We start from the raw sequence: 16103 nt of genomic DNA on the forward strand, positions 1-16103 counted from the left end.
CACTACTGCACATGAAACGGTAGCATTCAACGCGGATAATTACTCCGCCCTCCATTACCCCGCCACTCAATCTTCCTCTCGCTGTTGCCTTTGTCTTTAAAAAGACGTCCTCGAGCACGCACAATTCTTCGTGTCCTTCTCTTCGGCTCCAGCCATCCACTCTGGTACGTCGATGCTCCCTATTTTCAGCCAGCAGCCACTGCCAGTTTTTCCTATCCATAAGCTTATGCTCTTTGAATCTGCTAGCTTGCGCTCCGGATTGACAGGTGATTGGCTCATCGAAGAAAAACAATCACCCAACCTCTCTTGGTCCCCATATTATTTTCTGATATGTATGTGTTCCGTGCACGATTGATTGTATTCATTTCTAACAGGAATAATCTGTGAATGCTAGAGTTCAACCTCTCAAATTTCATATATGCAGTTTTTTCAAGATGAATCAGTACCTCTGCCTACCAGATTAACTGACAGGAAAGAGAGAAGGGGTAAGACTATCGGATATTCGATTCTGAGACCGTGCTCAGCTGATCCCGAAATCAAACACGTCCGTTCGCATAAAGATCTGCGCCCTCGAACGTATTACAGTCCGTATTCGGTGTGTATCGTCTCTGATATGGGCAGCTGCGCTGGCGCATTTATTTCAACGGCAGAAGTTAATGCAATCGCGGATCAGCTGAAATGGGCACGGCCCAGTCTTTTTCCTGAGCCAGGCTGAGCCATCCCGAGGCCACGGCCGATAACGGACGCCCGTATCATCGCCCTGCTGGGTCGGCGCTCCATCTGGACAACTTCACCTTACTAAAAAAAAATCTGGACAACTTCACCTTACTAAAATAAAAAATCTGGACAACTTCACCCTGAAAGTCATGGCGTCCTCACATACTGCACGTGCTCACCAAAAGAACGAAGCATGTCATTTCAAAAAAAAAAACGAAGCATGAACTGCTAGGACTACCGGTGCTCACCTCGTATACAACTTTCCCCGCTTGCTCCGGCAGGCTGGTCGTGCTCCACGCGGCCGCCGACGAGCTCGTCGTAAAAGAGCCAGTGAACACAGAAAACACCCAGATAAAAAACTCTCGACAAGGCAAAAAAAAAAAAAAAAAAACCTCGACGCAACACCCAGATCAGAGAAAGATTTTTTCCGACCCTCCATATTTGTTCCGTCGTCCACGCCGGCAGACCTCATCGTCGTGCCATTTGCAGCTGCTTCCGACTCGGGCGGTGCCATTCCAGCAATTGATGTTCTTCGGTTTGAAATCTCTTATGCTGGCTACCAAAAGCAGCACCTAGGCATTCAGTCTTATGCTTTCATATTTTGAATCCCACGGGGCACAAACCCACCCTCCAACAGCGGCACTGTGTGGTTATCTCAAAATGCAGGAAAGACATAAGTCCTCATCACTCACATATACACCATATCAGAGTAATTAGCTATCTCCCAACCATGTGCACACCTACAGAACATGTCAACCGAAGCACAAGCAGGATCATACTGAACAAAGTTTACTCACTACCACAGTTTGGCCTCACATACCGAACTGGAGGAACAAGGGTGGAGCAAATGCTCATTGAAACACACCAGAAAAATACTCATACTACAACACACAGATTAACAAAACTAGTTATCACATTTTATTCTGATCAAAACCAAACGCCGAGTGCACGTGTTCCAGAAGTGCCCTTCCATAACATTTATGCATCACTGGATATGCTCAGCTTGAGTTCTCCCTGCTCACACCATCTTCACCCATAGCAGCATTGTTGTCATCGCACTGTACCCTGTTCATCAGAGCTGCTCCTGCGTCAGCACAATTAATCCGCTGGCCATGAGGATCTCCCTTAAGTCGAACCATCATAAATACATAATCAACTTGTCCCTGTCAACAACTGATCTCTACCAAAAGGGACTCACCTCCAATGTTTTCCACATCGCCGACCATGGTCTGCATATTCCTTGCTTGCACACCAGCAACTTCAAAAGAAATGAACTGCATTAGATAACTAAGCACCACACGCAAACCATGATAAAATGTGTGACACGATAGTAACCTTCAGTTCGATGGGGATAACTGTTGGCTTGATCAACCCACTCCAGTGCCGCCCTAGCTAGGTCACAAATACGCCGACATTGATCATCGTCTTCCAATGCTCTCTCATTGGCTGCATTCCTTCTCAATGGCAGAAGCCCAGTCTTTTGTAAGTCTGCGTCACATACAGACTTATGACAACATACAAATCAGCTTCAATCATAATTCATCAAAATCAGCACTCATTTTTGAATTTTTAAAAATGTCTCACTCACATTCCAAATAAATCTTCGCCTGCGCCACAGCTAGAGTCAAAAGCTGCGGCGGGAAGTTGGGAAACACATGGAAGCACACAGATCCATAGACGGGCACCAGGGTACAGAAACTCACCAGTCAACTAGATCCAGCGGGAACTCGATCCCGCAGGCTTCCATCGCTGCTCCGCCGCAAGAAGTCGCAGCCGCCGCACACGCCATTGCCACGAGGTCCCTTTACACTAATTCTCGGCCTCACTGCTCGTCAAATCCCCCTTCCAAACCCTCGACAAGTTCCGCACAGCGGACCCACATGCAGACGTGAAGTACAGCCACAGCTAGAGACGGCTCAGGTTTGCCCATACGACCTGGATTACTGCCCTTACCAGCTGTTGTCCGACGCTCGCAACAATCTAATCAACAACGGACACTCGCACCTGCACGATCTACTATTTTCGGCCTCTGGTTTCCCCAACATACATTTCCACAAACAGAAAGTCGGTACAGTTTTAGAAGGATTGCGCACCAAAGGCATGCCTATCATTTTAGCTTCATACGTAGGTAATCAAAATTCAGTACTCACCGAGCAACCGCAGACTATTTCGTGCATGCACATTGTCCTCTCGGCGTTGAGTCTACTCTTACCATATCTAACTCCGAAACCGATCTCCCAGATGTGCAAACTGTAGTAGTCATATGCCTCACCAAGTGAATCAAAAGTCAAACCAAGTGCTGGGCGTACAACACTCTTCGTAGGTTCCTCTGCATACTTGCAAATCGACTGCTCCAGAGCACTCATCCTTGACGGACATGGTGTCCGGTCTGGAGGTGCACTCCCTGGCCGTAATCTGAATTTTCCCAACAGATACATGTTCAGTATAGCGTGCACACTTCAAGAATACTATAAATTCATTGAGTGCCGTTCTGACAGTAAAAACAGTTAGCAGTAACGAGCAGATGCACTAATTCCTAATTTAAGTACCTCATACGGACATCGCAGCAAACCTTTTCCGTAGCTGAATATAATTATATGCAAAAATGGAACACAGTAGCGAGAAGGAGTTGGGTTCAGACCTTTCCGGCGAACTGCACCTTGTCTTTTGTCGAGGTCATCACCGCCGACCCGTTGGCTGCAACCAGACCCAGCATTTGAGTCTGCAGGTTCGGCACGGTTGGCCTCGCTCGTCGGCAACAACACCAGATGAGCTGTATCTGGGTTCTCAAGGATCTTGGCGAACTCCTCCCGCTGGGGGAACCTGCAAAGCGACGGCAATGGCAGACGCCCACGCCCGTTTCTTAGCCTACTTCTTCAGGTATGGCGGCTTGTAAAACAAAAATCCAAAAATCTTTTTCCAGATCTATATGTACTCACCTGTCTACTGCATGTCTGCATCGAGGAGGAACTCCAGGCCAGCATCCTTCATTTTTCTACGGCTGCCAAAGCACGGAAAGCGCCGCCGCCACGACCTGCTCTGTTCTAGACGCAATGGTGGAAATGATGTTCCTCGGTGAAGAGAAAGGGGACCGAGGGTTTCGAGAACGAACCAGCACCGGAGCGGGCGGTGGCGGGGGGTCGCTCTTGGCCCCATACGCGCACGTGTGGTTCACCCACGTACGACTGACGGCTCAGCTTTTCCGTAGGCTCAGCTTTTCCGTAACGTCGTGGACTCCTCATCTGATCCACGTCTCGGGGCAAAATTTCGTGTTTTGGCCCTTTTGTTAAATAAAATCGAGATCTGACCTCAGTTTGAAAGTTTTTCGAGATTTGACCCTTTCCTCTACCGCCACGAGGCACGGCGGTAGGATCATGTAGCCTACCGCCGAGACCTGCGGCGGCAGCAAACTTGTCCACGTGAGCAACGATAACGGCCTCCATGCCCCCTCCGTCACACCCTGCCGCCGCTCCACCCGGCGGTAGGATGTCTGAACCTATCGCCGGAGTCTCTGGCGGTAGGGTGTGGGCATATATAAACCGCGGGCCGGCCGCCCCCGCCCCCTTCTCCCCCCCACCCAGCCGCCCCCCACCACGAAGAATAGAGCAGTTGCTCCAACTCGCCCTCTCTCATCCCCTCCACTCCCCCCTCCAATCTTCTTCGTTTCTTGACGGATTTTGCGGATCGAGATGGCCCTGAAGAAAGAAAAGTAAGCTCTTTCAATCCCTCCAATAAGTTTTTATCAAACACCTTTTGATTCGTCGCATTATTCGATTCAAATCACTCCTATTTGAATTTTTTTAACCCTAGGATTGATTTAGGTTGATTCTAGATGTTATATTGTGTTAGATATGAACTATATTGAATAGTTGGTATGGTTGTGTTAAGATGAACCCTAGTTCATAATTGATTTGAATGGTTTTTTTTTGATATGATGGATGATGCATGTTCCTATGCTATGATGCAAGTATTAGATGTAGTGTATGATGAATATTGGAGATGAATATTTGATATATTTGTTATATGTAGTGTATGAATCCTCAAGATGAACCCTAGTTCATTTTTTTGTTTTTTAACAAAAAATGAGATTATGCATGTTGGATGTTGTTGGAGAAATATGTGTTATGATGCATTTGAACCATGGTGATTGAACTCATAGGTGCCGTTGGATGTGAATAATTTTTGTTATGCATCGATATGTTTCGTAGTTAATGTTGAACCCTAGTTCATGTTGAAAAATCTTTTGATATGCTTATGCAATTCTTTTAGGAGGCCACCTCTTGCGGACGACATTGGCACGAAGTACACAATGCTTGACCCTAGGTTCGACAAGCGTCACCGTGCCCATTTCATTGAGAATGGAGTGGTAATTATCATTTTAAACCAAATCTTTCAAATTGATGAAAACAAGTTGCTAACTATTATGTCCATGCTAATTATGCTTTCGTTATTGATTTTCACAGATGCTGCCGCCACTACGGATGAGGGCTCACAAGACGACGGTTAAGATGGAGTACGACGATCGGTATGCATCGTTCTTCAGGAGAGCCCGACTATTGGGTTTCGTCCTGCAGTTCAGGCGTAAGCCGCCGACGCTCGTTCACTCAGCTCTCACGGCTTTGATCGACCGGTGGCGGCCAGAGATGCACAACTTTCATCTTCCATGTGGGGAGATGACCGTGACCCTCGAGGATTGGGCGATGATTGCGACACTACCGCTCGAGGGTCGTGCTCTCACAGGAAGAGTGGAGAGGGCGAACTAGCATGAGAGGGTTGTCAGCCTCATCGGCGACTCCCCCCCCCCCCGCTAAGAGCAACCGGACTTCTGGCATACCGCTGTCATGGCTCCTCGAGCACCGGAGCAAGTGCCCGGAAGATGCCGAGCCCCGGTTGGTGGAGCAGTACGCCAGGGCCTACCTGTGGTACATTCTCACGGAGGTAGTGTTTCCGGACTGCTCCAGGAACTCTGCCCTATGGATGTATCTCGACTTCCTAAAGGACTGGGATGCGGGGTACAGCTGGGGGGCCGCCGGACTCGCCTACCTATACCGTTCGGTAAGTGAATATCACTTTCTTTCAAATATCAGACGTGTGCTGCTTTACATTTTGACATCTTATCATCTGAACATGGTTTGTAGCTTGACGACGCGACCCAGAGAGTGGAAGTCACGTCCGGTATGTGTGGATGTGTATGGGGCCTCTCCATTTGGATGTGGGAGCGAATCCCGGTGGGCCGTCCGGAGAAGCTGCGCTCCCGTGCATGGACGGACTATGGCCAAGATGACGAAGATGATTGGAACCCGACCGTCGCATACGCTTGGGACGTGGTGCGTGTCTACACGGGCGAATCGAAGGCCTTGTACAAGGTCTTCAGCAACGAGCTTGATGCTCTCACGCCTTTCCAGGTATAAGAACTACATTTTCACTTGAGCTTACCATTGTTTCAATAACACTTTCACTTGAGCCTAACATTGTTTGGTTATAGGTTACTTGGCGGCCGTATAGTGATGATCGAGAGTGGGGGTTCGAGCTGAACAGCATGTGCAAGCAGGACCGGCTTCTCTTCCGGTGCATCATGCCCATGATTTGTGTCTATGCCGTGGAGTACCACTTGCCACAGCGCGTTGCCGCACAATTTGGTAAGGCGCAACACACACCACCAGCCGGCCACGATACCGGTGGCTACGACCTACACCTGTGAGTACCACAAGCCGTCCTCATCGATTCTAAGTTCTTGTTTTAATGCTTTACATTCATAAAAGAAGGGTGTTTTACATTCTTTCTTATGCATTGCAGGATGAGCAGGCAGAAGAATCAATCAATCACGGATTGGGAAGCCGAACATGCGAGATACGTGAAGGAATGGAACGAGTGGAAAGGACGCAAAGACACGGAGAGGAGAGTGATTGACTGGGAAGAGTACGAGGATCACATGCTGTGGTACGATGATGGCATCAAGCATCGTCTGTGTCTGAGGACCCAGTGGACGATAGCAGATGCCGAGGACCTGTTCGATGACGCCTCAGAGAATGAAGCCTACAACGAGAGCATCAGACAGCTTCAAGGCGGGTTTAGGGAGTACGGACCCCTCATGAACAGAGTGGTATGTTGTTTTTACCTCTTTTGAACTGACGGTTGGATGAAATCGGCTTTTCGTGCTATTGACTCATTTTATTACTTTGCAGTCTTCGGAGCTGAACAAAAGCATTTTTCATGCCTCTGATGCGCTTAGTGTTGTCCCTGGGACTCGAGCTAGTGAGAACAAGTTGAGGGAAACGGTGAAGGTAATACGAAGTTCATTTTCGTTATCATTGGACATTCGAGAAGTTAACATATTGTTTCGTTATCATTGCAGAAATACGTCAACAAAGCACGCCGGCTTGTGGGCCTGCTTGGGTGCGCTACAAACACCGAGGATGTTTTTCCTCCTGCACCAATGCGTAGCCTCGCTTCATCGAGCCATGCAGCCTCGTCGTCTAGGGCGGTTCAAGATGACGAGGAGGAGAGCGACGACGATGATGATGCAGAGGAAGATGAAGAAGAGGGCGCAGAAGAAGAACATGTTGAGGAAGAGGAAGAGGACGATGAGGAGGAGGGGGAGGAGTATGATGATGACGATGGACCTCCACCAACTCAGCCAACCCAGCGTGAGAAGAGGAATGTGCCGAAGAAGGATTGGAAGAGTCCATCCCCGTTTCAGAAAGCACGTCCTGCGGCCCGCAAGAAGACGACGGCCGAGAAGCGATCCAAGGATAACAAGGACCGAAAGTCGAAGAGGGGAAGGAAGGACTGAAGTTGCTGGCGTGTCGTTGAACTAAAAACTTGCATATTTGCTTCGTGAACCATATGAATTTGCTCGTGAAACTGTTTCGTTAATTTGCTATGTATAACTTATTTGCTATGTATCAAACCTACCTTATTTATAGATTTGCTATGTATCGAACCTATCTTATTTATAGATTTGTGGTGTGTGCATCATATATCATACATTGTGTGCTTCATATGTCATACATATGCTGTTTAAATGTTGTCTGCCAAAAATTGAAGACAAAAGAAGTTAGAAGGTGCAAAAAATGCACACTGGGCCACCCTACCGCCACAAACGAAGGCGGTAGGTCTGTACATCCTACCGCCATCAGACCCAGCGGTAGGGTGCCTCCCCCAACGCCCCCCTTCTGTGACCAAAAAATCAAGCAGCGCAGCGGTAGGGTTGCACACCCTACCGCCAGGGCGCTTGGCGGTAGGAGCCTACCGCCCAGGACCTCGGTGGTAGGGTGTGCAACCCTACCGCTGCGCTGCTCGATTTTTTGGTCACAGAAGGGGGCGTGGGGGGAGGCATCCTACCGCCGGGTCGGACAACGGTAGGGTGTGGTATCCTACCGCCGCGCCCTATGGCGGTAGGGTTTGGGCATTTATAAACCCAACCGCCCACCCACCCCACCCCAACCCCTAATCCCCACCCACCCAGCCGCCTTCTTCCTCTCGCCCATTTTATCATCTCCCCCACTTCCCCACTCCGATCTTCTTCGTTGATTCACGGATTTTGCGGATCGAGATGGCTACGGAAAGAGGAAGGTAAGCTCCTCCAATCCCCCCAATTAGTTTGAGTCAAATCAATCTACTTTCTTATAGCCATATGAGGAACCCTCTCTAGTTGATATGATGAACCCTAGAACCTAGATGATTGCAATATGATGAACCTAGTTGATGAATCCTAGGTTTAGTCTTTCTTATAGCCATACGAGGAACCCTCTCTAGTTGATATGATGAACCCTAGAACCTAGATGAACCCTAGGTTTAGTCTTTCTTATAGCCATATGAGGAACCCTCTCTAGGTTATATGATGAACCCAAGAACCTAGATGAACCCTAGAACCTAGATGAACCCTAGGTTTAGTCTTTCTTATAGCCATATGTGATGATTTATTGTGTGAATATTGTAGATATTTGTTTTGCTATATATCTCCATTGATTTAGTTGGAATCTACCTATATCTGATGAATGCTTGCATTAGAACAAATATTGATGTTTAATCAACTTTATCCAATCAATGCTTATATAAGGAACATGGCGCCACCACCACCACTTGATGAGGATGATGACTATGAAGACCCACTTGAGGAAGCCATCTGTGCTCAAAGAGTGAGGCTGAGCGATCAGGAGGTGTGCAACCTATGGGACAACTTTCTACCACGTGCTGACTTGGTCGGGGTGCCATTCGTGACCCGTCTGACAAGTACCATGATCGATTGACATGTCATGGTATGTTATTAGTGTAGAATCCAAGGAACTGTTAATAGTTTAGATAATCCATACTTATTAATTGATATGTTTTTCTTATTCAGAAATTGCCAAAGAGCATATCTGAGAGTTGTGGCATCGAGGCTGATGAAGAAGGCTATGCTGGAATACGCCTTACCGCAAGGGGCCCCGTCACTACTTGTCGTACGGCGTGGACACGGACGGTCGCACACACTTAAGCTCGGTTGGGTGGAAGAGCTTCCTCGTTGACAAGAATCTTCATGTTGGACAGGCCATCCTAATTACTATCAGGAACACCAACCGTCAAGGCTTGAAGATGATGATCGTCATCGATATCATCTAAACTATATATGCGTGTGGTTGCTGATGATCGTCATGTTTGATTGCTACCTATGGATGAAACCTTTTATGTGGTCGATGACCGTTGAACTTGTTAAACTTCTTATGTTGGCTTCGTGAAACTATTTGGATGTGATCAAACTATGTTATGTGATCAAACTATGTTATTTGGTACTTGTTTCTTAGTCCGTAATGGCAAAACTAATTGGATGTGATCAAACTATTTGGATGTGATCAAACTTCTTATGTCTATGAAATTGTGCTTATTGTTTCTTATGTCTATGGCAAAAAAATTGAAGACAAAATCAAAGCACTTAACTTCATGCCACTATGATAACCTACCGCCAGGGCTCTCGGCGGTAGTTTGTGCTGACTACCGCCGTGGACTATGGCGGTAGGTCCGTAAGCAGCTGTTAACGGCTTAACGGTCGTCAGCCACACCTACCGCCAGAACCTGCGGCGGTAGACTGTGCAACCCTACCGCCTGAAGGTCTAGCGGTAGCAAAAGGGTCAGATCTCGAAAAACTTTCAAACTAGGGTCAGATCTCGATTTTGTTTGACAAAAGGGTCAAAACACGAAATTTTGCCACGGCTCGGTAAATCTGCCAACGACCTGGTCCACGGACCAGGACGGCCGCGGCGCCCTTCGTCCCGCACGTATGGTGCGGCCCCACCACCGAACCACTGTTTTCTACTGTATTCTATCGTACGCTCATTTTCCACGAACTGGTGTCAATTGCGACATCGCTATTTGTGCGTATCCCGAGCCAGGAACTAGCGACGGTGATTCCGGGAGCATCTGCGCTCGGGCACCGAATCGCCACGTCCTAAGACTATTTTTTTGCATGCTATTCAACAGTATCATGGAATTCGACATGGACTTTCCACAAGCTGTGGCCACTTAGATTAGCAAACCACTTTTATTCTATAGCAAACTGACCCCCCTGCATGCTATGGAACAGCAAACTCCGTAGAAACTGGATGCCCCCCTTTGCATGTTCTTCAAGAGACTATTTGTCATTCGATGATAGAAACAGAACCGAGCATTATCCCCTTCCGGGAAGTGTTACTTCACGAGGTTAATGTTTCATGTAATCCACCACTTGGGGTTTATATCTATGAATTTGTCAGTATTCTACTATATTATGATAAGAGGTTATGCAACCCTCAAAACGAAGTACTCAGGGATTATGTAGATATGTATCTGCTATCATGCTTAAAAAAATTCTTTCGTTTGCCGATGCAGAAAAATAAATTGATTTCGCCTGCTCCCTCATTGTTCTCTTGCTGCTCTCATTCGCCTCATAGATTCATAGCTCTGTTGCTAATTGCATAGGTATCCTATCTCCCCTCTCTTAAATTAATTATTTTGCATATGCACCTTCTTACATATCATGCAAATTTCCTCCCTGAACGTTTCTGGATTCTTTATGTTGTTTAAAACCATAAGCAAGAGTACGTGTGTCGTCACATATCACATGCCAAATTTCAAATATACGATTCACCATGCTTACTTTTTTATCCTCCCTGAACAACTAAGAAGGATGAGAGGATAACAACAACAACAAAGACAAGGTAATGTTTGTTTCATGTCCAAACAGAAGTATCCAAAAGTTATGTATGTCTCTGCTAGCCTGATTACATGAGTATAACCGTATCAATATTGCTCTTTTTTTTAAAGCATGCAGGACATCATCAATGCAAGCACGCATGCAAGCAGCAACGAACCACACTTCTATTTAAATTTGTTATATTATGGCTTAAGTTGTAACCATGTCAAACTCTCATTAGTACTACTTCAGGATGATCATATACATGTATACGGATTGAGCTTATGCAACCATATATGGCCTGAACTGCATTGCCTTGGACGAGACTTGCCTGCTCCCTTCTCATGCTCCCATCCGTGCTCCCGCATACGTGGCTTGATTTGATTGGAAGAAAATAAGGCCCGGTCCCACCCCCTGAAAATCAGGGGGGAGATGATTAGATTAGAAAAAAAAAAGGGAAAAGAACAGCCGTAGGATGAAGTGGGAGCACGGATGGGAGCATGGAGAGGGAGCAGGCAAGCCGGATCCCATTGCCTTCTATATAAATTATTTATATTGTGGCTTAAACTGTAACCCAGTCGAACTTCCATTAGTATGAGATATGGATTCTCCTTATGGAACTATGAAAATCTGAATTGTGAAGTATATATGGGCTTCTGTCGATTTTATTGGTATGATTATATAGATTGATTTTTACTATAATTTTTGTCTATATATACTATTTCCCTATTACATGTGCAAATGTTACAAAAATAAAGATACGCAATTTCCTGTGAGATTGCGTCCAAAATATTGATTACAGCCATATCAACAGAAGTTGTGAAAACTTGACAGCAAGCCTCAAGGTCAGGTGTACATAGCAAGCATAGAACACGCAAGTATAGTTTGCTTTCATGATTTCAACATTTATCATTGCACCAGCTCTCTTCTACAAAATCCCGCAGGAACGCGCGGGGTACCACCTAGTACAAATAACTAGCTAATACCCCACGCATTGCTGCGGGAATTTGTTGCAATACTTTTGGATGAAATTTAAAGAAAAATGAAAATAGATATAATATATTATATTAAAACCAGCCGTCAGCTATTCAAATCACTAAATGCCTACCAATATGGTTCATAGCCGGATTTGCTACCACATTCGTTGGCCGCCTAAAAAATCTACCGATTTTCTTACTAGAGTATTTAGACCTATTTTTGACTGGTTGGGCCCACTTGAAGTGCTGACTTGCCACTGAAAGTCAAATCCACTTGTTTGACCGTTAGATTAGATTAGATATGCGGTCCACATGTCAGTGTTAGCATTACACCGTCACAAACAATTTTCTGTTTGAGGCATTTTCTCAAACACGTTGCATGCATGTGTTCGCATGTCAGCGCGCTCTAGGCTGCCGCGGAGCTCGCGAACGCCGAGGGCATCGCCGCTGGACAGGTCGTCGTTGTTCCCGCCACTGGAGGGACGGCGAACCCCACGGACACTCACCCTGCACCTGCCACTGTTTCCTCGCACACGGCGTCGTCCGTTCCGGGCGGCCGCCATGACCGCCATCGTGCGCATGGCCCCGCGGAGCTGGGCAGCGAGGAGGACGAAACGGAGATAGCGAGGAGGAAGAAACGGAGTAGGAGGAGAGGCGGCGCTCTCCGGTTGCGTCGCCGGAGGCCGGCGGGAGGCAGGTGCGCGACGCCGGGCCGCCACGGCCGTGAGCACGCATGAGCTCGAGGCGGCTCAGGGCGTCACGAGGGAGGCCGAGAAGGAGCGGGCGGAGTGCGCAGGTCCGGAGGTGCGGCGCCCTCCGGTGGCTCGCCGGAAGCCGGCAGGATGCGGGTGCGCGGAGCCGGCACGCCACGGCCGTGAGCACGCATGAGCTCGAAGCGGCCTGGCTCAGGGCGTCGCGATGGAGGACGGGAAGGAGCTGGAGGAGGTGCTGAGGTCCGGCGGAGCGGCGCACTCCCGTGGCGTCGCCGGAGGCTGGCGGGAGGCGGGTGCGCGGCGCCGTTGAGCGCGCATGACTGCATGAGACTACTGGTGGCTGCGCGATCCGTTCTGCGGAGAGGAGCGGCGTGAGAAAGATGGGTGACGGTCAACAAACGGCGTACCGTTTTATGCCAAGTCAACATTTACAAGTGGGCCTTTTCTGTCAGAAATCGGTTTAAACCTTTCCAAACCTGTCATAAGGGTTTATTGAGAAAATTAGTAAGAAAACTGGCAGATTTTTGGAACGGCCAAGGAATGGGATAGTAAATCCGGCCATGAACTTAAAATATGGTGGTTTTTTGCAATTACTTTGAACAAAATCATTATTGCATAAAAAGACTAAATGCATTGTAGATAAAGGGAATACATATCGATATTGCATGATAAAATTTTGATTCTTCAATAATTCATAGCACCCATGTTCGACCGCTTGCCGGATTTGTGTCGATGATAAAATTACATAGAACTTTGTTAATACTTTATGTTCGTTAGATAATAACGAGAAATAAACAAGATAGAGATACACGGATTTTTACGTGGAAACTCTTGCGGGAGAAAACCACGGACGCACGAAGGCGCAATCACTATGCAGAGGAGTATTACAAGCACGAGACGACAGACCGTCTTTAGGTGCGACTACATGGGATATATATGAGGACAATACATGAGAGTCCTTGAAGGACAACTAAACGAGTTGTACTCGTATGCGTCAGTACCAACGCAAAGGCCCACACCGTATGTACTACGTCTAGTCCAATACGGTACTAGAATTTGGATCACAATTTAACAATCTTCACCTTGAGCCAAATTCCCTTCAGTAGTCGAAGAAAGTGAATAACTTCATCCAAATCAGCATAAACACCTTGTGCGTCAAAGTCCATAGGACTAGTGAGAAATACCAACTAAGCCTGAGCAAAGCTCAAACTTATTAGCAGGAACTGGCTTTGTCATCATATCAAGAAGATTATCATGAGTACTTATCTTGCATACCTTCAAATCACTTTCAGCAACATCTCGAATATAGTGATATCTGACATCAATGCGCTTTGTTCTCTCATGATATATTGGATTCTTTGTAAGATATATAGCACTTTGACTGTCACTAAATACGGTAGGGCAAGATGAATCTCCACAAAGCTCAGTGTATAAACCTCTCAACCAGATAGCTTCTTTGCAAGCCTCAGAAATAGCCATATACTCGGCATCAGTAGTGGAACAAGCAACAATAGACTGCAAAGTTGCTCTCCAACTCACAGCACAACCACCAATGGTGAAAACATAACATGTGAGTGATCTTCTCTTATCCAAATCACCAGCAAAATCAGAATCAACAAAACCAACAAGTCCATCTCCAGTTTTCCCAAACTGTAAATAAGCATTAGAAGTACCACGCAGGTATCTGAAAATCCACTGAACTGCTTTCCAATGTTCTTTTCCAGGATTAGCCATGTATCTACTGAGAAAACTCAATGCATAAGATAAATCCAGACGAGAACAAACCATGGCATACATAAGTGAACCAACTGCACTCGAATAGGAAACTCTAGACATGTACTCAATATCTGCATCTGACTTAGGACATAAAGCTGATGATAATTTGAAGTGTGCAGCTAATGGAGTACTCACTGACTTGGCATTATGCATATTAAAACGACGAAGAAATTTATCAATATATCCTCTCTGAATTAGATATACTTTTCCAGATGGTCTATCTCTGGATATTTCCATGCCAAGTATTTTCTTTGCTGCACCCAAATCCTTCATCTCAAATTCATTACTCAATTGCTTCTTTAGTTCATCAATATCTCACATACTCTTTGCAGCAATTAGCATATCATCAACATAAAGGAGCAAATAAATAGTTGATCCACTGATAGTTTTCAAATAAACACAACTATCATAATTAGACCTTTTGAAACCTTGAGAGAGCATAAAGGTGTCAAATCTCTTGTACCACTATCTAGGGGATTGCTTCAATCCATAAAGAGATTTCTTTAACTTACAGAAAATGTAACATCCCAAAATTCTAAATTTTGGAATGTTATAATAAACAGATAGATTGGATTGATTGTTTGATTGATTGACTGAAAGTGAGTGGAATTCGAAATCTTTTGGAAAGTTAAATGAGAGGGAATAAAAGGACTTTCCCAAACTTTCATTTTGGCTGTTATGATCTCCATGAATTCAAATTCTTTTCATCACAAAACCCTGGAGAGAAGATGACATGACTTCTTCCATTTATTTAAATGACAAGGGGTGTTGAAAATATTTGAATTTCATTTGAAAATATTTCCCATTTCTGAAACTTTATGCAACTCAATGATTTTCACGAGAGAAGATAAAATGACTTCTTCAAAACAAATGAAATATGAGTTGGGAGTTTCAAAGGATTTAATTCAAAGTCCCATTGAAATTACTTTTCAATATTGGAGTTATTTGAGTTTTATTCAAATTATTTTTCTCCAAAAATAAAATATACAGAAAATAGGGTAACATGATTCCTTACATCAGAAAATTGGAGAGAAATAAATTTGAAATCATTTTGGTATTTTTAAAATGATTTTTATTGGATTTTATTAAGGCAGTAGCACTGTTTGATTTATTAAAATTTATGTGGACTTTATTTGACTTTACAAAAATGTTCACGTTGTAGGAAATCTTTTTATGAAAATTTTGATATATTATATGCCTGTATAATATTTTCATTTTTTCTTTTGTTTTTATTATTTCTTTCCCTGTTTAAAAAAAACCCCTCCGCCGAACTGGGCCGGCCCAGCACCCAGCCAGCCCGCGTAGCTCACCCCCGAGCTCCGCTCGGTCTCCCGAGCCAGCACGAGCAGCGCCGCTCCGCCGCCGTGTCCAGATCGGACACCACCGCCGCCGCCTTTGCCGCCCCCTCCCACAAGCCACGCTGGCTTCTCTGCCCCTCCATAAATACCGGAGCCCGGCCCCGTTCCCCTCCTCAAGCCGCCGCCGCCGCCGACGCCCCGCATACCCTCGCCGGAGTTGCAAACTCCGACGAGATCCGCTGCCGCCGCCCCGCTCCGTCCCGTCGCCGTGGACCACCGCCGTCGCCACCATCGGCTCCGCCGCACTGCGCCGCCTCTCCCCGACCCCTTTGCCGGCCTCGTCGACCACCGGAGTCCCCACGCCGTTCGCATCCGATGCCGCTGCCGCCGTTCTTCCTCGCCGCCGACGACCCGCCGCCGCGGTAACTGCCGCCTCCCCTTGCTGTTGGATCTGGATCCAACGATCCAGACC

The 16103-nt window shown here is 46.4% G+C and overlaps 2 long non-coding RNA genes across 2 annotated transcripts; both read right to left on the reverse strand.

The window, feature by feature from the left end:
- Positions 1-1412: 1412 nt before the first annotated feature.
- On the reverse strand, positions 1413-2573 carry LOC109766270 (uncharacterized). The gene is made up of 4 exons (XR_005756294.3): positions 2306-2573; positions 2053-2205; positions 1916-1975; positions 1413-1801 (listed from the first exon to the last, which is right to left on the reverse strand). It is a non-coding gene; the product is annotated as an uncharacterized lncRNA (long non-coding RNA).
- A 297-nt stretch (positions 2574-2870) lies between these two features.
- LOC141023293 (uncharacterized) lies at positions 2871-3804 on the reverse strand. Its single transcript, XR_012184163.1, has 3 exons — positions 3657-3804; positions 3359-3540; positions 2871-3132 (listed from the first exon to the last, which is right to left on the reverse strand). It is a non-coding gene; the product is annotated as an uncharacterized lncRNA (long non-coding RNA).
- Between the last annotated feature and the right edge of the window lie 12299 nt (positions 3805-16103).

Source organism: Aegilops tauschii, chromosome 5 (genome assembly GCF_002575655.3).
Source record: "Aegilops tauschii subsp. strangulata cultivar AL8/78 chromosome 5, Aet v6.0, whole genome shotgun sequence".
NCBI classification, from domain to species: Eukaryota; Viridiplantae; Streptophyta; class Magnoliopsida; order Poales; family Poaceae; genus Aegilops; species Aegilops tauschii.